The 27,983-nt window shown below is 48.0% G+C and overlaps 1 long non-coding RNA gene across 1 annotated transcript; it reads left to right on the forward strand.

The window, feature by feature from the left end:
• The first annotated feature begins 19,858 nt into the window (after positions 1-19,858).
• Positions 19,859-25,880, forward strand: LOC138809079 (uncharacterized). The gene is made up of 4 exons (XR_011366699.1): positions 19,859-19,927; positions 20,434-20,526; positions 21,605-21,710; positions 25,794-25,880. It is a non-coding gene; the product is annotated as an uncharacterized lncRNA (long non-coding RNA).
• Positions 25,881-27,983: the final 2,103 nt, after the last annotated feature.

Consider the following 27,983-nt stretch of genomic DNA (forward strand, 5'->3'; position numbering starts at 1 on the left):
CCACATGGGGCCTTTCAGTGGTTCATTCGTGATAAGAGTCTAACAGGCTTTACTTGCCAGGCTGTCTTTGCACTCTGGTCTTCGGATCACAGCCTCCTGAGAAGATAGGGTTCCAGGTGTGAGCCACTGGCATCTGGCCTATTGTTTTTGCCAGTGCTGGGGCTTGAACTTAGGGCCTGGGTACTGTGTCCATGCTTCTTTGTCTCAAGGCTAGTGCTCTACCACTTGGGCACTCCACAGCTTCTGGCTTTTTTTGAGTATGTGGCACTAAGGATTCAAACCCTGGCATTCATGAATGCTGAGCAAGCTGTCTACCACTAAGCCACATTCCCAGTCCCACCCTTACAATTATCCCTCAACTTGCCTATCCTCAAGGAAAGGCTTCGGAGTATAAATCATCTAAAGAAATTCCTGTAGGAAGGTGTTAAAGATAAACAAGGCAAATCTCATATTTGGGAGAGACTCTAAACATGTGAAGACTGTGACAAATACCTCCATTTACTTATGTATCATGTTTTGACACTTAATAATGTATTAATGAAAAATGAGTCAATGTCCTAAATTATTTTGTATAATTTTATAATAGATGTGCAAAATGTAATAAATATTATGTGAATAATAATATTAATACAATAAACAATATGTAAATGAATAAAATATAGAAATACAGAAATACAAAATCAATAATAAAAAATCATAGTTTGTATTAAACATACACATATAATACGTAACATATATTACACATGTACACAAATATTATTTTCCATTATAGGGACTTAATTCAGGCTCTGGGAACTCTACCCTGAATTTCTTTTCCTCAAGGACAGTGAGCTTCCCCTTCACCTACGATGCGAAAGAGTTACCCGGATGGTGAGATCAAATCCCAGCAGTGGCAGAAATACTACCTCCAGTTCCAAGACAGTGACTTAATTACTTTTAACGGAAGCAGTTATTTTTATTCAGTTCCATACTGAACATTTTAAACACAGCAGTGTACAAATTTGTATATCTATTCAGACATCCTTCCCTTACCTGCAAAGTGTTTCTCCGAGCTCTAAATTGTTTCCTTCTTTGTACATTTTTTGTTGTAAAAATGTTGTATATAAGGGTTACAGTTAAATGAGCAAAGTAATGAGTACATTTACTATTGAGCATTGTTGCATCCTCCTTTGTTTTCCCCTTGCCCTCCCTTCCCTCCCACCTCCACAGCTATCTCCTGAACCCCCCAGCTGAGGTCAGTGACTTAATTTTTTGTTTTTGGCTTGGCACAGGATTTGAACTCAAGTAGTAGAAACTCTGCACCTTCCCTCACATTGCTACAGGTTTACCAAGATCCTGAGTTCAAATCCCAGGCTAGGAAAGAAAACTGGCAGAAATTCCAAACCAGGGGATTTTTTTTTTTTACAACCATGGAGCTTGAACTCAGGTCATGGCAACTCTACCTCAGCTCTGATTGCCTTAGACTGGGCTGCAGACTCTCACCCATAGTCGATCCTGGAATCCTAGGCCCAGAGGGCTTGCATGAAGAAAAAAAAACTGGGACAGCACAGAAAGTGATGAGCTGCAGAGGACTGGGGGTTTTACCTTATTCTTTTCTTTGCAGGGTGACCATCCTGAGTCTGAATGGCATGGCTGCAAAGGGGAGCTGAACTTCTATTCCTGAAGGCTGGTGGGCCATCAGGGAAGCCATAGACCAACCTGTCAATATAGGCCCTGGGTTAAAAATCTAAGTCCTGACACCTACCAATGGCAGGACAGCACAAGAGATTCGTTCCTATGCATAGTAATACTGATTGAAAGAGTAGTTCGTGCATCAGTTGAGTCTAAAAGTGGATGAAATAATCCTAGGATGGTGATTGATTTTAATTGATAGTTTATTAAGTATAAAAAGAATAATATTACTTCAAAGGCAGTATAATAAATACCTAAGAGTTGGTAGGAATGTAGTAGGCGTCATTCAGTCAGATAGATGGCTCTGGCACTCTTTACCAATATGTATTAATTGTATACCACCATCTGCCAATCCATTCATCAGTTTTGGCCAAACCTGGGGCTCCATCTCAGTGCCTGGGAACCACCTCACAGCTTCATTGGCTAGAGGCTGCCGTGCTCACCCTTACCCATTCATGAATTGGGCCTGCTAGGCCCCGAGTTTGGATCCCAGCACTGCCAAAAATTTAATCTTGGAGTAAGAAGCAGAGTGTGACACATGTTTTCCTTTTCTGAGAGAGTCCTGGATGTCAGGCATGATAGAGAACACATCTACAAATCTAGATGCTATGTGATAGGAAGTAAAAAAATGTAAGAAACGGTATAGGTGTCAAAGAGTCAATAAAATAAATGGTAATTAAATGAATAAAACAAGAAATGAAATGAATAACCATACCAAACATGATATTGTCAGACTATATGTAAGTATAAATCCTGTCTTTAAAATGTAAATAAAATGCATGTAAGGAGTATGTTTTGCAGGACTGAGGCTTGAATTCAGGCCTAGGAAAGAGGCCTGACTTTCTTGGCTTCAAGTATGGTGTGATTCCCCTAGCCCGACAGTGCTGCCTTTTTATGCAGACTTTGTGTTCAAATCCCAGGCCTGGCAGAAAAATGTCACGAATTGCAAAACAGGGAGATAAATAATTGTTTTTTTAATTTTTTTAATTTTTTAATTATTTTACTTTTTTAATTTAATTTTTTTGTTTGTTTTTGGCCATGGCCATGCACGTGGCTTGAACTCAGATCGTGACAGCTCTGTCTCAGCTTCCATCACACTAGCCTGGGATGCAGCCTCCAGAACCAAAGCCAAACCTGGAATCCTAAGACTTGATATCTGACAGGAAAACAAAATGAAAATGACACTAAAACAAACTGCGAGCCACCCATGGTAGGTGCTTTCTTGGCTTTGGTTCCTTGCATGGTGACCATCCTAGGTCTGAATGACATGGATGCCACACACAGGTGACCATTCCTTGCTCAAGGTTGGCAGACTCTCAGGAAAGCCATAGGCCAACCCCCCAACACAGTCCCTGAGTTCAAATCCTGGTCCTGACACCTACAATGGCAGGAGATCCCAAGAGACTCCTGCCTGTGCACGGAAATTCCGATGGAATGGTATCCAACACATGATTGAATAGTTCGTGCAGCTGTCTGGACTGAAATTAGATGCAATAATTCTAGGACGCTGATTGAACTTAATTAATGGTTAATTAGGCATGAAAAGAATAATACTCCTTCAATGGAGGCATAATAACTACCTAAGACTTGGTAGGAGTGTAGCAGATGTCATTGAATACTAGATACACAGCTCTGGCCCTCTGTACTAATATGTATTTTTGGTATACTACCACCTGCCTATCCATGTATGGCTATTTTGGCCACCCCTGGGGCTCAATCTCAGAGGTTGCCAAAAATTTCCTCCTGGAGTAAGAAGCCAAGTGTGACACCTGTTTTCCTTTTCTGTGAGAGTGCGGGGTGTCAGGCATGATGGAGAACAAGTCTACAAATCTAAATGCTATGTGACAGGGTGTAAACAATGTAATACATAGTTAGGTGTCATCACAGTCAAGAAAATAAACGGTAAATAAATGAATAAAACAAAAAGTACAATGAATAACCACACCAAACATGATATAGACTGAACACCTGTCTCGAAGTTCAATCCTATCTTTAGAATACATGTAAGGACTGCGTTTTCCCGGGTTGGGGCCTGAATTCAGGCCTAAGGAAGAGACCTGACTTTCTGATCTTCAAGCATAGAGACCTTCCCTTTCCCCTAGATACAAGAGTTACCCAGACCCTGAGTTCGAATCCCAGCCCTTACAGACAAAAAAATAGCACAAATTCCAAGCCAGGGAGCTTCATTAGCATTTTTCATATGTTTTAAAGTTCACTTGGCCTTTAATTGCCACATTTTGATTTTATACCATGAGCGTTTTTCAAAAAGGGGTTTAAACATTTACATTTCAGCACAGCACATTGGTGTTTCCATTTTGACCATCTGCCATGAAGACTGAGAATGAAAATGAGTACATCATTCCTCCCTAGAGGGACAGTTGATGTTATTTCTATTTAGAGTTATTTCTATAACTATAACCACTCTACAATTGTATCTTGTGAGTTTTCCTCAGTGCCTACCACAAAATACACTAGGGGAGTCCTCATGCCACAAAAGGTTGGGTTTCTGAATAAAAACTCACTTCTGTGAGGACAGTAGGTACTTGTAAGCATTTTGGGAATAAAGTGAATTGTAAAATGAAAAACAAAAACATTGGGACTGGGATGTAGCACAGTAGTGGAGTGCTTGCCTAAAGAGCATAAGACCCTGGAAGAAAAGGAAGGCAAGTTTGCTAAAGGTCAGAAGGTTAGAATTTTATGATCTGTATGAACAAACTTCTTTTTTTCTATTTTTTTTTTTTTTTGGTCGGTGGTGGGGCTTGAACTCTGGGCTTGACTTCCTGACTTCAGCTCTTCAACTCATGGCAAGTGCTCTACAGCTTGAGCCACAGTGCCATTTCCGGTTTATTGGAGATAAGCCACAATGTGATTTCCGGTTTATTGGAGATAAGAGTCTCATGGACTTTCCTGCCCAGGTTGCTTTGAACCGCCGTCCTCAGATCTCAGCCTCCTGAGTAGCTAGGATTATAGGCATGAACCAACAATGCTCAGAGCATGAATAAACTTAAAGATTGATTCTGAGGAAAGAAATTTGAAATACACTTTTAATAGAAATAATTTATAATGCCATGGTTAAGGCACTAATTCAGAAGTATTTATTCATTGGCTGGTTTCTTAGTTCATTTAAATATATATATATATATAAACATTTTTAATATATATATACATACATATATATTATTAAAACATAGCTTTGAAGTGTACCTAAAAGCATATGTGCTCATGTAAAGTTATACACTACACAAGCTTGATTTTTTATTTTCAGTTTGTTGGTGCCATAAATTAGGTGGGATGTGTGTACTGTTGTTTTGTTCTCTGTTTTTGGAGAATTTCTCTCTGCTTTCTTCCTCTACCCCCCTCTCTCTGCACTTGAATTCAGCTTGCTCTTTCTTGGCTTGATTTTTCATAGCTGATTTTCTACCACTTCAGCCATACCTGTAGCCTGGCTTTTTGCCAGTTAAATGGAGATGTCATCTCTCAGGCTTTTCTGCCTGGATTGGCTTTGATACTTCATCTTCCAGTTCTCACCTCTTGAGTAGCTGGGATTTCAGATGTGAGCCACTGAGGTGCCTAGGGATGAATTTGACTTTGGTTGGTGCATTCTTTCTGTTTTTCTAAGCATGGGATCATCTACTATAGAATTTCTGTGAATGTCCTGGGTCTGAAATAAGATATATAATACATATGCTAATCTGTATAGTTCTCATAAGATGTAATCAATTAATACATGTTATAAGTATAATAATAGTCAATATAAATAATGAATGAATGAATAGTGCAAAAAATAAAATAAATACACAGTAAAATAATATGCAGTAAACATAAGTATGTAGATATTTATTAATCATTATTTCAAATGTGGATGAATATTACTTTAACAGGACTGGGGATTGAATTCAGGCCTAGGGAACAGGCCTGAATTGCTTGTCTTAAAGATGGTGAGTTTCCCCATCCCCCACAGTGCATTAGAGTTACCCAAACTCTGAGTTCAAATCCCATACCAGACAGGAAAATAAAAAGACACGAATTCCAAGCTGGGGAGCTTCATTAGTATTTTTACAATTTTTATTTTGTGAGGCTTGAGCTCTGGCATTGGGCCCTTTCCCTGTCCTCTTCAGCTCAAGGCGAGCACACAACCGCTTGAGCCACAGCACCACTTCTGGTTTTCTAGTGCTTTATTGGAGATAAGAGTCTCATGGGCTTTATAGCCTGGGATGGATTTGAACCACAATCCTCAGCCTCTTGATTAGCTAGGATTACAGGTGTGAGACACCGGCCCCCAGCTATTTCTAATATTTTAAAATTTTATTGATTGATTGATCGATTGCCAATCACAGGACTTGAACCTCAGCTTCCATCACCCTAGGCTGGGATTGTGCAGCCTCTGGACTCACAGCCTACAATGGGATAATAGGCCTCAGGGGCTGACAGGAAAACAAAATGAATACAGCACCGAAAAATCCACTCATTATCTTGACCACGTAATTATAACCCCTCTGTACAGTATTTTCAAAATAAAAAAATGGAAAATAAATGAATAAAACAAAAATACAATAAGTAACCATAACAAACAGGATATGGACTGACCATCTATACGTAAGAACAAATCTTACCTTTACAATGAATATAAATAGAATGTTTCCGAGGTGGGTACTTGAATACAGGCTTAACGACCAGGCCTTACTTTCTTGTCTTCAAGCATGGTGAGCTTCCCCTTCATCCACAGTGCTTCAGAGTTACCCAGGCCTTAAGTTCAAATTCAAGGGTAGGAGAAACGGCATGAATTGCAAGCCAGGGAGCTATTTTTTTGCTTTTATTTTGCCAAACAAGGTCTTGAACTCAGGTCATGGCAACCATGCCTCAGCTTTCATCACCATAGGCTGGGGTGCAGCTGCTCGAAACACAGCCTATCCTGAGATCCTAGAACTTCAGGCCCTGTGCCGCGGGCGGGTGGGTGGGAACGGGGAAGGATGCACAGAAAAAAAGTGGTGGGATGGAGTTTTAACATTTTCTTCTTTGGCACCGTGGCCATCTGGGTCTGAGTGATCCGGCTCCAAAGGATACTTCACCTTGCATTGCTGAAGGCTTGCAGGCTACTGGGGAAGCCATAATCCTGAACAATGATTAGCCAGGCACCAGTGGCTTTCACCAGTCCTCCTTGATACTTACAAGGCTGTGATAGGAGGATTATGGTCACAGTCACCCTAGGCAGGGAAGTCCTTGAGACCCCTGTCCAACCTCAATGCCAACAAAGCAAAAGCAGAGCTGTGTGGCTCCAGTGGTAGAGGGCTAATCTTGAGCAAGAACAGCTCATGGACTGTGCACAGATCCTGAGTTCAAAGTCCAGGACTGGCAACAAATAGACATACACAACAATCTGTGCAGCCATCTGGCTAAAGCAGGTCTCCCTCTTGTCCCCAACTGGATTTGACAGAGTTTCCTGGTAAAGGGGCTGCTGTCATCTTGACTCCATCCATTCTGTCTGTATCACAGAATTCCAGACACACCCTCATTCTTTCATGGTTCTTTTTGACCAATGGGATACAAGAATAGTGGCCACGACCACATTCCATGTTTCCCTGTATCACTAGGATTCCCTCTGTTGGTTGATAACACTAAAAGCAGTTGAGGAAGGTAGAGGTGGCTGAGTGGTGAGCAAGAGACTCCAGGTGACTTTGAGGTAGAGTAGGAAACCATGTCCTAGTCAGTGAGAGGATTTCCTAGAGCCTGGGAACGTGGCCTGCCCAACTTTCCTGTCCCAGCACTCAGATGTCTGAAACAATAAGACTCAATGAGAGAACTGTGGGCAAGAAACTGCCACAAGAACACCAGCAGTATCCTTCCGACAGACCTGAAACATTCAAGAAAACAAAGAACACGAAAAAAGGAGGCATCCCCAAGACAAACATCTCTGGGGAGCCGAATTGAATGGAGAGTCCGGCCAAAGGTGATGCCGACCATGGGCCTCCCTTGCTTTTGGACACAGTCACAGCCACCAGGGTCCAGGGTGTCAAGGGTCCCAATAACACCAAGGATCCACAGAGGGGCTACTGGCATGTGGTGCCCACCCTGGACTACAGAAAAGAAGAAACCAGGCACTCTGTGCCAAGATCCAACCACTGAAGCAGGGAAAGACAGACTGGCAGGATCAATGGGAGTAAGAGAGGGCGAAGATAGCCCAGATACATGCAGCACCAAAAATGGAGGTAGAGATCCACAAGGCACCCATACAGCGGTTGGTTTCAGCAGAAAGTGTTTTACAATGTGCGCTTGCCCAAGTGCAGCAGGCCACTGATGACAGAGAAAGGGAGCACGAAGCTCTCACCAGCTGCCTGCAAGCTACAGAGTGGCCCATGGCAGAGCTGGAGATAGCGGCTTCTGCGGTCACTGCTGCAAAGAAGGAGACCAAAATGTTCTTGGAACAGCTGAATGGTCTGACCCTTCAGCTTGAGGAAAAGACCAGAAGCTTCGATGACCTGGAGCAAGTGAACACAGAGTTGCAGGAGAAGCTGGAAGTGCTGTGGATACAGAGGAGCCACATGAAGAAGAGAATATGCAAGTTCCAACAAGTGCTGGAGGGACGTGAGGTACTGAAAGACTACTGGACAACCTGAGCTGGCTGGTGACCACAGCGAATCTGGAGAGAGACACCTTCATGAGAGGTCCGCAGGGAAGGAGGAGGCATGATGGCTGACCCAATGGGTGAACCAACTGACAGAGGAGAAGGAATGAGGGGTAAGGCATGTGTTGGACCTAGGGAATGAGCTGTGGGAACTGAGAAGAAAGCTGGTAATACCACCCCCCCCCCCCCGCAGGACCATCTCAGGCCAAGCAGCAGCTGTAAGTCCAGGCCTACAGCAAGGAGATGGAATTGAAAAACCTGGAGGAACAACTTCACATCCAGGTCTAGGAAAACCAGTCTCAGTCTTCAGAACGTGGAACAGCAGGAGATGCTCAGAGGAGAAGATAGAGAAATGGATAGTGGTGGCTGAGAGAGAGAGCCAAGAGGCTCAGGAGCAGCAGGAGCAGTCCCTGGGCCAGTGCAGGAGTTCAGAGCCTCCTGTGAGGCACATCGCCTCCAATGAGTGGCTGTGCTCTGAGAAGGAGGCCCTGCAGCAGCACTTAGAGAGGCAGATCCAGCTGCTGGAGCAGCTGAAGCAAGTGAAGGGCTCAACAAACTGGAGGGACCAGGTGGTTTGCTAAGTGGCAGGACACTCTCAAGTGCCTGGAAGCCACCAGATCACAGGAGGAGTGCCTGCAGGTCCAGCTGAGCTCCTTGGTTTTCCCTGGGGAAGGGGAAGGCATGAGCCCTGGAGAAGCAAAAGGTAAGGAGGTGATACCCGCCCTCCCCCTTCCATGTGACCATCACAGAGGACAGAGATGTCCCCCAGACCAAGAGTGACATGGCTCTGAGAGTGCTCTTGGAGGATGAGATCCACAGGGGGAAACTCCTGCCACAAGAATGGCGGGCCAGCTGGAGGCACCCCCTGGCCGACCCAGCAGCTCAGTGCCAGACTGAGCTGGAGCCACAGACCCTCATGAACTGCCACCAGAGCAGGCATGGGGATCGGAAGCGGGACACGTGGGCATCTGAGAAGAAAATGTGCTTCATCCATTACCTGCCTGATGAGGTAGACTTCCAGAGTCCAGCAGGTGAGCTCCACCATTGATGCAGCCAGCTGTCGGCACACATCCAAACCATGGAGGAGTCCCTCATGGTGTGTAAAGAGCAGATGTTGGTCCTGAATGAGCTGTGTTGGGAGAAAGCCCAGTGCATGCACTGGCTGTCCCAGGAGAAGATGGAGAAGAGGAGAGTGCTGTGGGAGCTGCTGTCACTCCTCCCAAGGGAAGGCACAGACAGCAGTCTCCAGATGACAGCACAGGCTGAACCCCCCCACCCCCTACCAACTCTGCTTCAGATGCCTCAGGATGTGTGGTGGGTGAAATGAGGGAGGATCAGAAAGGTTTTGAAGAATTGCCACTTGAAGACAGCATGGAACCTGCTAGAGGAGAGGTCAGGATTCCCGTCCCCATAGTGGAGTCCCCCAAAGAGAAGGTCCTGCCCCAGATGCCCCACATCCAGATCTGCCCACAGCTCCCAGGCTCAGGGGAGGAGTGCTCTCTCACATTCTCCTATAGACTGATGTGGATGATAACGAACTCTGTGATATACCGACTCTCAAAAGCCTTGGCAGCCACCAAAAGTAGGTGGCCAAGTGGCTTTCTCTTAAGCCTCCATATGCGAGGTGACAGGAAGGTTAAACTGGGAGTAGGGTAGGGCAGAGGCTGCAGGGAGTTTTCCCAAACTCAAGGGATAGCTAATGGCCCATTGGTGGCCAGGAAAGAGACCCATGTTATGCTTATCACAAAGAATAAAGTGTTTTCAAAGCAAAATAAAAAAAAAAGCCTCCAACAAAGATTTGTTCTTCCAGCCCTGAGGCTTGAACTCAGGACCTGGCCACTATTCCTGAGCTCTTTTTGATCAAGGCTGGCCACACCTCCCCTTCCAGCTTTTTCTGTGTGGAATAGAACCCAGGGCTTCAGGCATGCTAGGCGAACACTCTACCATTAACCACATTCTCAGGATGATTCTTCCCCCTCCCAAACCCATATGGCCATTCCTCAGATCAATAGGAAGTAGGGGCTAGGATGAATATGAAGCACAAGTCTGGTTCACATCAAAATATTCCCCCGCCCCCTTTTCCCACACCCTTAGTTGAAGTTTCTCTTCTACCATTGAGGGATGAGAGAGGGAGAGGGGAGTCCCAAGAGAGTACCAACAACAGTGGCCCCCTGAGTCCCACATCCTCCCCCACTCAAGTGATCCTCCAGATTCTGATCTTATCTGACTCAATGTGAAGTCTACACTGTCTCCCCACCACTGCAAGGCTCAAGATGAAATAAAGGTCAGGCATGGCCTCAGCCCACACCCAAGGTGGAAGCTCCTAGTCCCAGACCTACTTCCATGTCTGACTGCCCCTAGTTAGGCCAGAACCACCACTCACCACTATGTTGGTGGTGATGACCTCATGGATGGATTCCAGGAAGAAGGTCTATGGCAAAGAGCCGAAGCAGCAGGGTGAGCAGGACAGAAGGAGGTGGGGTGATTGCTCTGGGATCTTCCTTGGAGCCCTCCCATCCAGCCAGATCCATGGTGACCCAAAGCACAGACAAGGCCAGGGGGTGAGACAAGATGGAGGAGCACAGGACTAAAGGAGGTACTGCTTTGTCTTGGAGGACTTGATTAATTCCAATTATAATTAATTCCAATTATATTTGGCCCATGCCAATCCCAAAGGCATCATGCAATGCCTCTCCTTTTTGTTGGCTGTGAGCACTGTCCCTGAGCTCTTTTTCTCAAGGCTGGCACTCTACTACTTGAGCCACAATGCCACTTTGTTTTCTGATGGTTCATCGATAAGAGTCTCATACACTGTCCTCTCCAGACTGGCTTGGCACCATGATCCTCCAGGATGACAGGCATGAGCAACCAGTGCCCAGTATGTGATGCCTTTTGAAGGCATCTTGCTGAGTCTGTAAAGGAGCCCCAAAGGGCCTGGATAGACCATGACCCAATCAAGGAGCTGGGATGGGGGAAGGTTGACCTTCTAGCCATTCTGTTCCCCCAAAATTGAAGATGCCATGTGATGTTGTATGCACCAAACACCTAGGCCAGCAGCCACCAGGCTTAGTGGGAAAAAAATAGAGAATATCCAAAGACTGCAGTGTAGAAATCTCTGATTTTGCATGCATGTAGTGTGTGTGTGTGTGTGCGTGTGTGTGTGTGTGTGTGTGTACACTAAGGGACTAGGCTCTATAGACCCTGAGTTTTCTTGCTCAAGGATAGTGCTGTGCCACTTGAGCCACAGCCCCACTTGCTTTTCGATGGTTAATTATAAGTAAGAGTCTCAGGCACTTTTCTCTCCAGGGTGGCTTTGAAGCATGATGGAGGCCCTAGGGAAGCAAGAGTAAACAGAACTTGCAGGTACAATCCCTATGGTGGGCTACTCTTGCCGCCTGGTGGCCACACACAGAACATGTAGCCCAGTGCCAGTATCCTCTTGAGTTCAATTTGGGGAAGTTACCATGGTCAAGCTCACTTTTGTTCACCCTGATTGCTGATGCCAGAGCAGGTCTGTTCAACCCTAGGCCAATAGAGCTCCAGGAAGCCCAGCTTTCCAGGGACACAAGGAAGGGAGAGGTCAGCTCCAAGCTGAGCTAAGAGCCTTTGCCCATGGATACCCCAACTTGGCCTTACTTATCACCATAAGACCTGTCAAAGAACAACCCAAAAAACAAAATTGTTGCTGTGCCTCCAAGTGGTAGAGCTCTAGCATTGAACCAAAGAGCTCAGGGACAGGGCCCCCAAGCTTTGAGTTCAAGACCCCCAGCTGACCTTCCCCCATAAAACACTGGCTGTCTAAATGTGAACTAGTAGCATTTATGAAGTGTTTCTGAAGAATGGTGATACTGAAGAAAGCACCCTAATTCTAATGACAGCTGAACTTGTGACATACAACTATATGCTGATTCCTTCACAGGGAGCTATTTGCTGGGTCCTTCCCTCATGGGAGTTGTGTGCTGAGTCCTCACAAAAGTGCTGTTTGTTAAGTCATCCCAAAGGGTGCTATGTGCTGAGTCCCTGAGAAGAGTGGGTCGTCCTGGGTTTTTTAAAGGGTGTTGTGTGCTGAGTCCATTACTCAATGTAATGTATGCTGAGTCCTTCAAAAGGTGTGGTCTGCTAATGTATCCCAAAGGGTCCTGCTATGTGCTGAGCCCTTGAGAAAAGAGGGATGAGGTGTTTTTGAGTGCTGTGTGCCAAGTTTTTTCACAGGGTGCTCTGTACTGTCCTTCAAATGATGCTGTGTGCTGAGTGCCTCCACAGTGTGGTAAATGCTGAGTCTTCCAAAACTGTTCTGTGTGCTGAGTTTTTCGAAGGATGCTGTGCACTGGGTGTTTTACACAGCATGCTTCAACACAGGGTGTGATGAGTCCCTGGAAAAGAGTGCTATGTGCTGAGTGTTTCAAAGTGTGCCATGGACTGAGTCCTTTACACTGTGGGCTATAGACTCCCTCCTTCAAAGTGTGCTGTGTGCTGAATACTCTATCCAGCATACTACATGCTGAGTCCTTCAAAGAGAGCTGTGTGCTGAGTCATTTACACAGGGTGCTTTGTGCTGATTTTGGAAGTGCGTTGTGTGCTGATTCATCCCAAAGGGTGCTATGTTCTGAGTCCTTGAGAGGTTATCCCCAACACTCACACACACACACACACACACACACACACACACACACACACACACACACAAATACAAACACACATACACACACCAGTGTCACCATGCACCTGTGGTGTGGAGGGGGATGGAGGAGAGTCTCCTCCACTGGTGGGGCTGAGGGGAGATTCGATCCCCTGGGCCAGTACTGGGGGTGGGGGTTAGTGCTGAGCTGAGGTAAGGCTGCAATACCATGGTCTAGAAGCCTCAGGGCCCAGTCAGGGCTGCAATTGTGGCCAGGGGTGGGGGGCGGGGCCCAGGGGAGGAGGGGGCGGGGCCCAGGAGCACACTTTGGTGGCAGCATTGGCCAGGGGCACAAGGGGGCAGGGGTGTGTGCGCAGAAGGGGCGGGGTGGCCCAGGAGAGGAGTGTGGGGCCCAGGGAGAGCTGGGAGAAGAGCGAGCAGGAGCACTAGCACCCGTGGAAATGGCTTCAGTGGCTGGCGGCTGCTCCGATCATAGTGTGGGTCCTGGCCGGGAGCGCAGAGCATGCGGAGCCTGCAAGGCAGGCACATCGCCACACGCAGCCCCTCGGAGGCGCCCAGCCATGGTGGCCCTGAGTCTGAGGTCCTGGTTTTGGGAGCACGGCAGAGGCAGTGGCTGCTAAGGCAGCGGCAGCCACAGGTTAGGAGGCCGCTGAAGCTGCGGTGGTGGCTGAGGAGGAGCAGAGGCTGCACGCAGCTCCACCAGACGCCCGCGCTGCATTTCAAACATGGCGCTGCTGGCTGGGACCCACGGAGTCTCTAGCAGTCACCTGGCGGAGATGTTGCACCCCTGGCCTGCTTGTGGGCCTGACTTGGTTCCGGCCCTCGGTCCTCAGACTCCCGGCACGCACCTGGAGTCCCAGCCTACAGCTTCTCCCAGCAGCACACGTGAGTGGCCGACCTGCGCTCCCGCACCCCACAACCCCCTCCCCGTAAACCCCGTCCCCCGCTCTACCCTTCCTCCCCACCCTCGTGGATCTGGACCCTTGCCTCTTGCCTTCCCCATGCCCCACAGTCTGTCCTGGCTCTGCCACAAATGCACCCCAAGGGTGGGGGGTGGAGATGGGTGTCCACCCGGGGATCCCACCCTCATCCCTAGTGGCCAGTGTTCCAGGAAAAGGGGAGCTGCAGGGAGGTGGGGGCAAAACAGAGCCCCTGGTCTCGAGCAGTGGGAGCCACACAGCTGTGCATCTGCATCCTTTTTCTCCCTGCACCCCCAACCCCAGCTGTCAACAGTTCTGACTGGGTGATCACATTTCCCAGTTCTTCCAGCTTCTGCTAGTGCTACCAGTCCATCTTGTCTCCTTGTCCTCCCCAAGAATTTGCCAAGTTGCCCAGAAGTATGTAGGAGGGAAGTAGGGAGTCCATCCATGTATATAGCCTTTAGGACCCTATCAAAGTCCCCAACAACACCCCCACCCCAGATCAGACACCTTTCTGGAGGCACCTGCTTTGTTTTCTGTCCAGGCTCTGAGAAGCCACATGTCCCAGAACTCCTTCACCCAGCGCCCTGGCCTAGGGTTTTGGTGAATGGGGAGTCAAGGCTGGTTGTTCACAATGGGAAGGGTTTGACCCTGGAGAAAGGGAGAATCAGGGTGGTTCTGCATTATTAGAGCATTGTTCCCCTTGGGTGAGATCCCCTGGTTCTGGCTAGGGAACCCCTGTGCTCCAGCTAGTACATTGCCCAGATGAGAAACCAACAAACTCAGGAGAGACACTGCTCTGAATCTGTGTGTGTGTGTGTGTGTGTGTGTGTGTGTGTGTGTGTGAGAGAGAGAGAGAGAGAGAGAGAGAGAGAGAGAGAGAGCGATCATCTTTCTCATTGTACAGTCACCATGTCTAAAAAGAGCAAAAGCATTTTATTTGTGTGTATTTGTTATTCTTTTTCAATTAATGCCCAGTATGAGCCCAGCCATAATTTTGTTTTCTCTTTCACCGTTTCTTGGCTCCTTTAGAGAAGGTTTCAGTAGATGTTCCTTTCCACCTTTTTCTTCTTCTTTCCTGCAGCCCACAGTAGCTGCTGGACCTGTGTGGGTCTCCCCTAGGAGTCCTGTGTGAACCACAGACCAGAGTGGACAACTATTCTTCTGTCTTCAGCCAGAAGGCTCATGAGGCTACTGTGATCACAACCGCACTCTTCCAGCCAGACAGTCTGCTCTGGTGTGTATAGTTGGAGCTAATTCAAGGTTGGAAATGAGTCTGCCAAACATAAATAGGGAATGAGATGGGAGGTAGTAGGGCAGGAGCTGTGAATCTAGGAGGGTCTGGGAAGTGACGAAAGGTGTGACATAGCAGATGGTTCACCACGACTGAGGATGAGAGGGGAATCTTACCCAGGGTATTGATGGTGTACGTGGGCATCTGGGCAGGGGGCTCTGGGCCTCCAATGGTGGCATAGATTCCCTCTAGAGACAGTGCACTGGTGGGTAGTCCTCCCTGGATTCCTGCAGACACCAATCTGTGTTCCTCCTGGGCTGTTTATAGCTGGGCAATGGTAGGCAAGTGTGTTCCCCCTGCTGGAGCCTACTTGGGATCAGGACATGGCAGTTAGCTTGGGCTTTCTGAATGCCATTTTCTGTAACCTGCTGTAGGCTGTCTGGAAGGAAAAGGGGACCACTGACTTTGGAACCCTTTAAGTTTGATTGGGACAAGTTGAAATGGCAGCTTTTCCAGAGTTTTTTCTTGAAGCTGGCAATTTCTACTAATGCTTGGGATACTGGGTCAAATGAGATGGACCATTTCAGCCACCAAACAATGACATTCAAGCAGCACAAGCAGAGTTCCTGAGCCAAATGGTCTCCTGCAATGAACGTCGTGCCTTGACTGCCTTTCTCCGGCAGCTGCCGATTCTCCTCCGGCTCTCTCTAGAGTGATCACTACAGTCGAGGATGTTGTGGGGAGCAGAGATTGTGCCCTTGCCATCTGCAGCCTGATCGCTGTGAGCAGAGACAATTCCCAGAACCTGTACTGGACTCTGGGAGATTCAGAGACCCAGGATGCCTCAGGGATCCTTTTCTGCAACATGAAAATTGGGGGCCGGTTATGGTGGACCATCCTGTCTGGCCCTAGGGAGTGCAGAGGAGGACCCTTGAGCTAGGCTTTCACCTCACGACAACCTTGTTCACAGCTGAGTGGGGAATGGAGTGCCACACAGCTGGTCAGTTGCTGGACAGAGATTGTTGAGAAGATAGGCATCCCAGAGGCCCCAGAATACAGTGAGTACATCATGGCTCATGTCCTTGGAACCAAAACAGTTAAGTGCGGTGGCACCAGAAGGGTGGGAAGAGGGAGGAGGGAGAACTGTGGGAGAGTTACGTCAGGCTTTTCCCCCACCCAGGATGCTTACCTGAGTTGGATGGGACTTTTCTATAGTATTGTCATAGACAGATGCGCATCTATTTATCTAACAAAACATTACAGTGTGTGCCAGTTCTGGGCGGGGGGAGAGAGTGGGGGGTCATACACGATGAAAGGTTCCAGTGCTGGTTCCACAACACATGAAGAAATCTTGGTTTGAGCTGGATGCTGGTGCCTCACACCTGTCATCCTAGCTACTTAGGAGGCTGAGATAGGAGGATTGAGGCTTAAGGCCCAGGCAGAAAAGCCTGTAAGACTCTTATCTCCAACTGACTACCAAAAAGAAAATGCCAGAAGTGGATGAGTAGCTCAAGCTGTAGACTGTTGGCCTTGAGTAAAAAGGCTCAGGGACAGCACCCAGGCTCTGAGTTCATGCCCAGGAGTGACACAATGAAAGGAAAGAGAAAGAGAGGAGGGAAGGATGGAGGGAGAAAAGGAGGAAAGGAAGGAAGAAGGGAGCATGCAAGCCTTGATTTGGAGTCCCTGGATCAAGGGAGCCAACCATTCACAATCTCTGTGGGGACAGTTTCAGAGCCTAAAGCTAGTGTGTAGGACCAAGCCACTGACCCATTCATGACATCAGCAACTTCATGACATCCAAATCTGAGTGGTCGCTGACTGCAGAGGGAAGCAGCAGAGGGTAGACCCTAGAGCTCAGGGTGGGTCATAGAGTTTCAATCTCCCCTGATTCACGGAGTTTATTTTCTGGTCAGATAAGAAGAAACTGTCCAAAGTCTAGGGAGGTATAGGGTGAGGGAGGGGCAAGACGGGGGTAGCAAGGGATAAACAGGAAGATCAAGAGGGAGGACAATCCAGATCCAGTGAGTCAGGCTATTGGAGCCAGGACCTCAACTGATAACCTAGACCATCAGTGATAGAATCTTCAACCCAGCCACATGGCTATTAAAAGTCCTGGCACTCTGGGTTCACTGTTGACAACCTGGCTGTCATCCACTGCAGGATGCCTGTGCAGTACATCTGTGGGGACTGGGACTTTTGCTGGCTCAATCTGAAGATGACACCCCCAGTGTTCATTCCTCGACCAGAGACAGAGTTAAGCTTGCTACTGGAACAGGACACTCAGGGAATGAGGGCGAGAGTCAGAACTGTGTTGCCCCCAGACTTCATCTAGGGGACTCTAGGGCCCTGTGACTGCCATCTTCAGAGGTAGAGGTGGGTCTCTTTGCTAGCTCAGCCTTTAGTCTAGATGGCAGATGTGGGAGGGGCCGACTGAAGGTGAGGCTAGTGGGAAAACAGGAGGCACTGGGCTGGGAGCAGGGTTGTTTCTTAGAGGATACTCACAACCCAGGAACATTCCTAAATGGATCAGCCGTTTTCTCCTTCCCGAGATAGAAGGACCTAGAGCCCTCCAATCTCCAACCCTTGGCTGAGAAATTCATTCATTTCCGTATGCTTTGTTTGGATAACTAGATCTCACCTGACTGCCCACTGTCAAGACAGGAAAGTGAGAGATCTTGAGTCCTTGATGAGGTCATGGGATCCTCAATATGAGATTGTACTTGAACGGCCTGACTTGGTGCGTGGTCAGTCCCATCTAAGACTGCCATGGCCTAGGACATAGAATCTAGAGACTCAGAGCAGGATGAGTATTATGTGTGAGCTTTGAGCTCCTGTGTGCTCACCTGCTTCCTTTTCTTGGGTGGGTTTATGCTAGAAAAATCTTAAAACTAGGGCCTGGGTCCCATCCCTTGTTTCATGCTCAAAGCTAGCACTCTACCATTTGAGCCACAGCTACACTTGCAACATATTTGGGTGTTTAATTGGAGATAAGAGTTCTGAATGACTTTGCTGCCAAGGGTTGCATCCAACTGCAGTCTTCAGATCTCAGTCTCCTGAGGGGATAGGATTACAGGCATAGAAAAGCATCATTGGCCGGGTGCCAGTGGCTCATGGCTGTCATCCTAAGTACTCAGGAGCTGAATCTTAGGATCATGGGTAAAAGCCAGCTTGGGCAGGAAAGACCCTCAGACTCTTCTCTCCAATAAAGCAACAGAAAACCGGAAATGGTGCTGTGGCTCAAGTAGTAGAGTGCTGGACTTGAGCTGAACAGCCCAGGGATAGCACCCAGGCTCAGAGTTCAAGCCCCACAACCAACAAAAAGAAAGAAAGTAAAACATCTTTGCCTACAAAGGACAGTGGAGGTGTGTTTGTATGTATGTGTGTGTGTGTGTATGTGTGTGTGTGTGTGTGTGTGTGTGTGTGTGTGTGTGTGTGTGAGGGGTGATGGTGGTAGACATTTAGCGCCTTGCTCAGTCATCAGTTTAGATGGATTGTCCCAAACTCTTAGTTCACGGCAGCTGATTCTTGACCACAGGTGAAGCTCTGGGTTGGATGTCGACCATCGGACCTCAGTCTCCTCATGGGACAGTTGTGAGTAAATAAGGGACTAATACAGAAGGATCTCTGGAGCAGGGCCAGGCACAGAGGGAGCAGGTGTCAGATACAGTTGTCAACAATTCTGTGAGCATATGACAGGAAGTTGCCGGGGAAGAGCTCAGATGGGGTCTGCTATTAATCATGCAACAGGTGTGGGATAATGAAACAAAACATGGCTGTCTTTCATCATTACCCTGTCTCCATGAGGAAGGGATCCTTCATTCTATTCATTTTTCCAGCTGGGGAAAATGAGTCATGGAGAAGCCAGGTGACCTACTCATGACCTCTAGCTGACAAGAATCTTGGCCTGATTTCTCTGCCATGCTTCCTAGAACAGTGGGTGCTATTCAGTCCACTTCTTGTGGTGGGAAGTCCACTTCTTGTCATTTGTGGGGATTGAATTCTGGGCCTGGATGCTATCCCTGAGCTCCTCAGAGCAAGGCTAGTACTCTTCCCCCTGAGCCACAGCATCACTTCTGGTTTTCTGTTGGTTCTTTGAGGAAAAAAGTCTCACAGACATTCCTCCCGAGCCAGCTATGAACCACGATCTTCACATCTCACCCTCCTGTGTAGGTAGGATTATAGGTCTGAGCCACCAGCACCTGGCTTAAGTGTAATACTGAACCTCTGCCTCTCTCTCTCTCTCCCTCTCTCTCTCTCTCTCCCTCTCTCTCTCTCTCTCTCTCTCTCTCTCTCTCTCTCTTTCCCTCTCTCTTTGTCTCTCTCAGGAATTGGTTGAATGAGTGCTGGAGGAGGTGTCCCAGCATCCCCATGTGGCTGGAACCCAAGGTGGCCCTCTCATTCTGGAGGTGGGCTGTGGGTCAAGAGCTGTTTTGCTCAGCCTGTTGAACCAGCCCCATGAGGTAAGCCCCTCTGTGCCCTGGCTAGACAGTGATGGTTATTCATTGTCCATCCCATGAGTCCTTCCCCACATCACTCTGCTACACCGTTGAAGGAAAGTGGATGAGAAGGTGTCATCTTGTCCCCTGCCCAGCACAATCCAGGGACTCTGACCTATACCCCCACCTATCTGACAAGACCCTGGATATAAGACAATAAAAACACTCCATGTGTAATACCCTTTGCTGGAGAGTTTCCTTTCGGTTAGAGTGGCGGGGTTCAGAGGAAAGACCCAAGACCTGACACCTCCCATTGTACATTTGTTCTTGTGACAGAGCCAAGTCATTGCTGTGGATAAGGACAAAGCCTCCATCAGACTGACCCAGAACAATGCTCAAAGATTGGTAGGTTGTTGAAGTATCAAACCCACTCATGTCTGTTTCCTACTTCCAGCAAGGAGGTTTAGTATGGGTGGCCCGGCCCTGGGCCTAAGGGATTATAAATGGATGGTGGCGGTCAGGAGCTCATGGCTCCCACCCATCATCCTGGCTCTTCGGGAGGCTGAGGTCTGATGGTTGTGACTCAGAGCAGCCCCGGAAGGAAATTCCAGGAGATTCTTATCTCCCATAAACCACCTCCCTCCCCAAACCCACACACAAATAAGCCAGATGTGGTGCTGTGGCCCAACTGGTAGAGCCTCAGCCTTAACAAAAGAAGCTAAGGGATAACACCCAGGCCCTGAATCCAAGCCCTAGGACTAACACAATCATAAAATAAATGAATAGTGTACACCTTTTAGCTGACTACCAAGAAAGATGTATTCAGTTTTCTGGCTGGTACATTCAGCCAAAGGAAAGGGGATACCTTTGATGTTCTCCCAACCCTCTCCTTCTCTCCTTTATCTGTCCAGGCTTAGGTTGCAGGACAGAATTCAGATCATAGCCTTGGATGTAGATCCTGGATGCACTCCCTGCTGGGAGGATGAGGCCCCACAGAGATGAGGGTAAGGACCCCAACACTCACACACACAAACACACAAACATCCGTAAGGCAACTCAGACTAGCCTTTTCCAAAGACACTTTATCTCCTTGGATTAACTGACCCAGGAGAGGAATTTGATCCCCTGTAACTGATTATTTTAACTTGGGCTTGCTAGTTGATAGGATATGAATGTGAGCCAACAAAAACCAAAAAGCTTTTGGTGCCGGTCACCTGGGGTTCAGGCTCAGGCCTGTTATCCTGGCTACTTGGGAGGCTGAGATCTGAGCATCACAGTTTGAATCAAGCCATAAGCTGGAAAGCCCATGAAAATCTACTCTCCAGGAACCACCAAAAAACCAGAAGTGGAGCTTTCGCTCAAATGGTAGAGCACCAGCCTTGAGCAATAAAACTCAGAGAGACAGTTCCCAGATCCTCAGTTCAAGCTCACACAAAGAAATGGTCCTGTCTAGTTGCCCACAGATTGCCCAGGCCTCGCTCCCCCTCTCACTGAGTGTGATACAACACCTGCCCCTGGGTGGTGTATCAGGGCTTTCAGAAATCCTGTGGTGGAATCCAGGACTTCCTCTTTGTGCACTCTCAACCCACACTGGCTGGAAGGCAGAGCTTAACAAGTCTGGCAGGCTGCAGAGTGGAGAGTCTCCAGCTATGCCAAGGTGATCAGAAAGGGCTTCTTGGAGACAACATAGCAGAGCATGTTCATTTCCAGCCAGGGCTGCTGGTGAGAGACTTGGTATAGATGTGCGAGACTGTCCCAAGACAGGCCTGAGGGGTCACAGAAGAACAGCTATCCAGGGGTGGCATTGCATCATAGAGGTAGAGGGCTCGCCTAGCACACAGGAAAGCATGGGTTCGATTCCTAAGTCCTGCATACACAGTAAAAGCTGGAAGTGGCACTGTGGCTCAGGTGAAAGAGCACTCCTCTGGAGACAAAGAAAGTCAGGCACAGTACCGGGGCCCTGTGGTCAGGCCCCAGGGCTGTCACCATAAAGCAGTTCTCCCAGGGACCTTGGTGACAGGTGGATGGCTATGCCCTGAAGCTCTTAGTAGATCCATCCGTGCTCTGTGTTTCCTTTGACAGAGGAGAGCTGGACACTCCTGCCCTGTGCACCCCTGTACCCAGTTTTCAGCAAGCCTCCCAAGGTCTTCCACCAGGACATGGAGCAGTTGGCCCCGGAAGTCCTCAGGTATTGGTTTGGTGGCGCAGGGGGACATAGGGCAGGCCCCAGAACTCCTTGTGGGTCTGATCTGCCCTGGAAGACCAGGCAATCAGGAGGAGGCAGATGGGAGCTTAGAGGGGATTAGTGATGTGGAGTGGGCTCTTTAATCCCCATGGCCCCACCCAAATTCTAGCCTCCCTTTGCTGTCTCTGAAGGAGGTAGAGGGGTGTCTAGGAGGTATCTTCTAGAGGAGGAGTAGGTGGAAATTCTGAAGGACTAGACACCTTGAGCCATGAGCCACTGGCTCATACCTTTCATCCCACACCTGTCATCCTGGCCACTCAGGAGTCTGAGATGCAGTGGATCTCATTTCCCAGCCCTGGCACGAAAGTCCCTCCAGAGCCTCATCTCCAATCTCCAACCAGAAGTGGCACTGTGGCTCAAGTGGCAGAACAATGGCCTTGAAGAAAATTAGACATCAGGGACAGTACCCAAGCCCTGAGTTCAAGGCTCTCAACCAAAAAACAAAAACAAAAACAAAAACAAAAACAAAAAACCAAACAAGAAAGAAAGATACCCCTTCCTTGCTTGCAAGAGATAGTGAAGTATTGGGGTGGTTGAGGTTGTGAGACCAGATGCTGGCCTCACAGTACAGACATTTCTAATAACTCCCCAGGTTTACCCCAGTGTGAAGCCAACACAGGGTGGGTGGTGCCTTACCAAGAACTCCAGAGGTCGTGGCCTGTGGCAGGCAGGGAGTGGGTGAATGGGAGCAGGGGTGGGATGGTAGTGTCAATTATATGCTCTCCATCCATGGAAGAAGGTTTTGGATGCTGGTGACCAAGTCTGAAGTGTAGGGTTACATTTGGTTTGTGTCTTGATGAGTTGGGTTTTCCCTTGGTATAAGAAGGTGGCTGCAGAGGAGGCTACAATGTTTGATAAGAAATGTACTCCTTATCTTGCCCATGTAATTGTAACCCCTCTTTATAGTATTTTCTTTGTTTTTATTGTAAGGATACTATACAAAGGGTTACAGGTACATGAGTGAGGTAATGAGTACACTTCCTCTTGAACATTGTCTTTATAGTATTTTCACAATAAAAAAAGAAAGAAAGAAAAGATCTGAAGAAAAAAAAGAAGTTGGGTGTAGCCGGGCGCTGGCAGTGGCTCACAACTGTCATCCAAGCTACTCAGGAGGCTGAGATCTGAGGATCACGGATCAAAGCCAGCTTGGGCAGGAATGTCTATGAGACTTTATCCTCTATGAACCACCAGAAAATAGGATGTGGTGCCTGTGGCTCCAGTAGTAGAGTGCACACCTTCATCTGAAGAGCTGAGACCCTGCTGGCAGGCCCAAAGTTCAAACCCTATAACCTACAACCAAACAAAAGGTAGCTGAATTTTCTGCATAACAATGTGTACAGTAGAAATGCCATGATGTGTTGTGAACCATTCCAGACATGTGAGAGGCTCTGAGTTTTGTCTACAGTTGGTCTGATGATGGTAGTGCTATCATCTCTGGGGTGGAATATTCACGGTGCTCAGGGACTGCTGAGGCTTTGGGCTACCACTGGGTGTATCTGTGTGTTCGTGTGTCTTTTGTCTGTGTGGGTCTGTGTCTGTGTGTTTGGATGTAGAAGACCTGGGCCTTGAACTCAGGGTCTAGGTGAAGTTCCTATGCTTCTGTGCTCAAAGGTAGTGCTCTAACACTTGAGCTGCAGCTCCATTTCTGGCTATTTGGTGGTTTATTGGAGATAAGAGTCTCTCAGATATTTCTGTGCTGACTGGCTTTGACCTCAGCCTCCTGAGTAGCTAGGATGACAGGTGTGAGACACCTGTGCCATATTTGTGTGTGAGTGTATGTGTGTGTGTGTGTTTGTTTTCCTCATCTTTCTCTGTCCCCTTCCTGGGTGCCTTTCTGCCTCTTTCTGACCTTGGATGGTGCCCCCTCCACACCAACTTTGTCTTTATCTTCCTATCAGGGTCTACAATGAGTCCTAAATTGCCAGAGACCTGAGTTCAAGCTTTTCTTTGGGGCCCAAGTCCAGCTGTCCAAATCTTTGGCCTCCTGCAGGGGATTCTGGGTCAACTGGTCCAGCTGCAATAAAGCCTTGCCTGTCTGTGGGTGGGGAACTCAGACATGGGATGTCCTTCCCTTTTCCTCAGCTAGACCTCTGGCTGCATGTCCCTCTCAGCAGGCTGGCAGTGAGTGGGGGAAGGGGGTTGCCGGTGGCTCTGGCCAACTCCAGCTTGATAGCGGACTGAAGGCCACCCAAGCAAGGAGGATTCCAGGCTACATTGGAGGTGAGGCCAAGGTGGCTTGGAAATATCTATTGTTGTCTAGGAAATGTCAACATACTTTATCGCAGGCAAGTCTATCTTCCAGCCCCAGCTGGGCCTCTCCAATCCTTCTAGAGAATTCTGGATGCCCAGAATACAGAGGCACAGACTTTAGATTCAAGGGCCAGGGAATTGGGGGAGGAGAGACTGGTATGGCCAATACCTCAATGTTCTGGGGCATTAGCCTTGACCTGGGTATGCCCCCCTTGTGTACATTCACTTCTTAACCCAGAGCTGGCCAGAAACTGGCCACTTGTGGTGCTGTGGAAGTGGCAGGAGTGGAAGTGAGATCTAGGATGACCAACATCTGGATTTATGGCCTGAGGGAAGGAGGGGGACAAAAGGTGTCTTAAAAAAAAACTCTTACAGCTGGAACTCAGGGCCTAGGCACTGAGCTTCCTTTGCTGAAATCTAACATGTTACCACTTGAACCACAGCTCACATTTCATCTTTTTTAGTAGTTTAGTGGAGATAAGATTTTCACAATCTTTTCAGCCTGGGCTGGCTTCAAGCTGCCATATTAACAGCTCAGCCTCGTAAGTAGTTAGGATTGCTGGTATGAGTCAACCGGCACCTGGTAGGGTTGTGTGTGTGTGTGTGTGTGTGTGTGTGTGTGTGTGTGTGTGTGTGTGTGTGTGTGTGTGTGTGTTACTAGAGCTTGAACACAGAGCCTAGGTGGTATCCTTTAGCTTGTTTGCACAAGGTTGGTGCTCTACCACTTGAACTACAGTACCTCTGCTTTTTGGTGATTCATTGGAGATAAGAGTCTGCCCAGGCTAGCTTTGAATCTTGCTTGATCCTCATGTGTCAGCCTTGAGTAGCTAGGATTATAGGCATGAGCCACTGGCATCCAGCTTCAAGGATGTCTCTTCATACTGTCTTTTGTTTTAACAGCTGTCTACTTGCCCTGGCCTAGATCTCTGATCTCTACATCAGCTCCCAGCAGCCCTTGACTGTGTGGAGAACATAAAGCTCAAACCTGTCAAGCATCCTATTTCTATGTCTTCAGGGCAGGGTACGTTTCCTCTGAAGCCTGGAGGAGTAGAAGGAGGAGAAGGAAGGTTAGCTGTACATTGTGCTAAGCTGGGAGAGTGGTACACTGTCTTAGCCAAGAAGGAAAGTGTGGCCAGATGTTAATAGCTCATGCTCTCATATTCTTAGCTCCTTAGGAGGCTGAGATCTAAGGATTGGCATTAAGAGGCATCCCAGCTCACTTTTCTTGTTTTTTTTTTTTTTTGTATCAGTAGGATCTTTTTTTTTATTGTGAAAATACTGTACAGAGGGGTTACAATTCCATGGGCAAGATAATGAGTATATTTCTTATCACCAGCTCACTTTTCTAAAGTGTGTGAGACTCCTCTTCCAATAACCACCTGAAAGTTGGAAGAAAAGCTGTGGCTCAAGTGGTAGAGTTGCTAGCCTTGAATGAAAAAAGTGAGGGACAGGGCCCGGGTCCTGAGTTCAAGCCCTAGTACCAAGATGTGCGTGTGAACACACACACACACACACACACACACACACACACACACACACACACACACACACAGGAAGGTGGTAATGATCAGCTGAGCTAGAACTGGGGGCAGTCTAGAGGCACATTCATAGTGAACTCTCGACACGTAAGTTATTTCTCCCCAACTCCTTCTTGGGCTGAGGGGTCTGGGCCATGGCAGTAAGTTCCATGGAACCTGCGCCTCCATCCATGCATAGGGTACAGGACCAAGGGAATAACACGATGGATGCTCGTTTATACTCCGTGCATGATTGCAGACCTTCATCTGCCACTGAACATTGGTGAGGAAAGCAGTGCTCTGAGCCCTGGGACTCCTGGGATAGCCACTGCTACCAGCAGCAGCCAGCCAGCTGTGGATTCCTGATCCTACGAATCTTTCATGAGCCCAACTCAACACCCACTCAAGGTGTGCCTGTCAAATTTGCCCCGGTGAGTAGGCAATACCTGCTGTGCCATCTTGCAGCTCTTGCCCCTCCTGGCCCAGAAACATGGTCTGAAATGCTGATTTACTGCTCAAATCCACACTGCACCCATGACAGATGCCACTCTGATGTCATTCTGGCCGATGTCCTCCGTGCCCCAAGGCTAGACCCTTCTCTGAAACTCTGGCCTACTCTGTAGGCAAAGGCTCCCAAAGAGGCTGCTTTCAAGACTTGGAGGACATCTAGATATTGGGAGACACTAAGGGGCCCACTGGAAATTACTCTGCCTAGAGCTACAGAGTAAGGTTCAAGCAGGCCCGGTGTTGGTCATAGGGCTTGACTTGTGGGCCTGGGCACCGTCCCTTCAACTCTTCAGCTTACCACTTGAGCCACAGTACCACTTCCAGTTTTCTTGTAGTTCACTGGAGATCAGAGTCTCCCGGCCTTTCTTGCCTGGGCTGGCTTTCAACCATAATCCTCAGATCTCAGTCTCCTGAAGAGCTAGGAGGATAGGCATGAGCCACCAGCACTCAACTGGATTGGACTTTCACCACAGTGAACTAGGAACTCCTGAAATCTTTTCTTTATTTTTTATGTGCCAGTACTGGGGCTTGAACTTAGGGTCTAAGCTCTGGTCTCTTTAATTTTTGTCTCAAGCCTGGCACTCTACCACTTGAGCCACACCTCCATTTCTGGCTTTTGGTAGTTCACTGGCAAGAAGAGTCTCACTAACTTTCCTCTCCTGAGCTGGCTTTGACCCACAACTTCTGATCTCAGTCTTTTTAGCAGCTAGGGTTTACAGGGGTTGAGCCACCAGTGGCATTGGGCTAGAAGCTTTTCTTAAGCAAGTGTTCTTCCCTGCATTTGCCCTGAGTCCTCCATGTAAAGGAGGCCTGAGAGTCAGGAGCTGTGAAAAATAGGCTTCCAGCCACAGGAAATACTTGGGGTCCATGGTGAAAAGTCAAGCTAATCTTCCCTCTGGGCCCCATTCTGGGACCTCCACCCTCTGCCCTCCCTGTGACTCAAGTACAAACCTTTATGCAGCCTTGAATATCCTGCCGGACTTGTCTGAAGCCACAGAACCTTCATTCCACCCACACCACCTTTTCTACACCACACCTCAGGAAACTTTGTGCAGTGTTGTACCTTCTGCCTGAGGTTCTCTATCCTGTTCCACATCTTAGAACTCCTGTGGAATTTTGGCACTGGTTATATCACCTCCAGGAGCAAGTCTTTCTTTCTCCCTCTTTTTTTTTAATATTGAGTTGCTAGAGATGGAACTTGTGCAGGCTGACTGACAAATGCTCTAGCTTGGTGTGTGTGTATGTGTGTTTGTGTGTTTGTGTATTTGTGTGTTTGTGCCAGTCCTGGGGTTTGAATTCATGGCCTGGATGCTATCCCTGAGGTTTTGTGCTCAAGGCTAGCACTCTATTACTTGAACCACAGCTCTACTTCTGTCTTTTTGGGTGTTTATTTGGAGAAAAGTGTCTCATATAGACTTTCCTGCTTGGAATTGTGATCCTCAGATCTTAGCCTCCTGATTAGCTAAGATTACAGGGGTGAGCTACCAGCAACTGTCCTCTACCCTACCTCTGACCTCTATCCTTGGCCCTCCTATGAGTAGGAGAAGAATGTGTTTCACCAGGCTCACTTTTTTGCCAGTCTTGGGGCTTGAACTCAGAGTCTGGGCATGTTCCTGAATTTCTTTTGGTCAAGGCTAGCACTCTTATCACTTAAGCCATAGTGCCACTTTTGGCTTTTTCTGTTTCTGTGATACTGAGGAATCGAACCCAGGGCTTCATGCATGCTAGGTAAACAGTACCACTAAGCCACATTCACAGCCCAAGGCTCACTTCTGACAGTAACTATGAGGGTGGGATTTATTGACTTACCCCTTTTTGGTGCAGAAATCGCTGGCTATTTCATATCTTTGCCAAGATTTGTGACCAGCCTATGACTCAGCAATGAGGATGATGAATGAGGGATAGCCACCAGGCCCCAGAGGAGTAGGCTCACATATCCTAC

This window comes from Dipodomys merriami, unplaced genomic scaffold, assembly GCF_024711535.1.
Source record: "Dipodomys merriami isolate MVZ:Mamm:240054 unplaced genomic scaffold, mDipMer1.0.p SCAF_481, whole genome shotgun sequence".
In the NCBI taxonomy this organism is placed as follows: Eukaryota; Metazoa; Chordata; class Mammalia; order Rodentia; family Heteromyidae; genus Dipodomys; species Dipodomys merriami.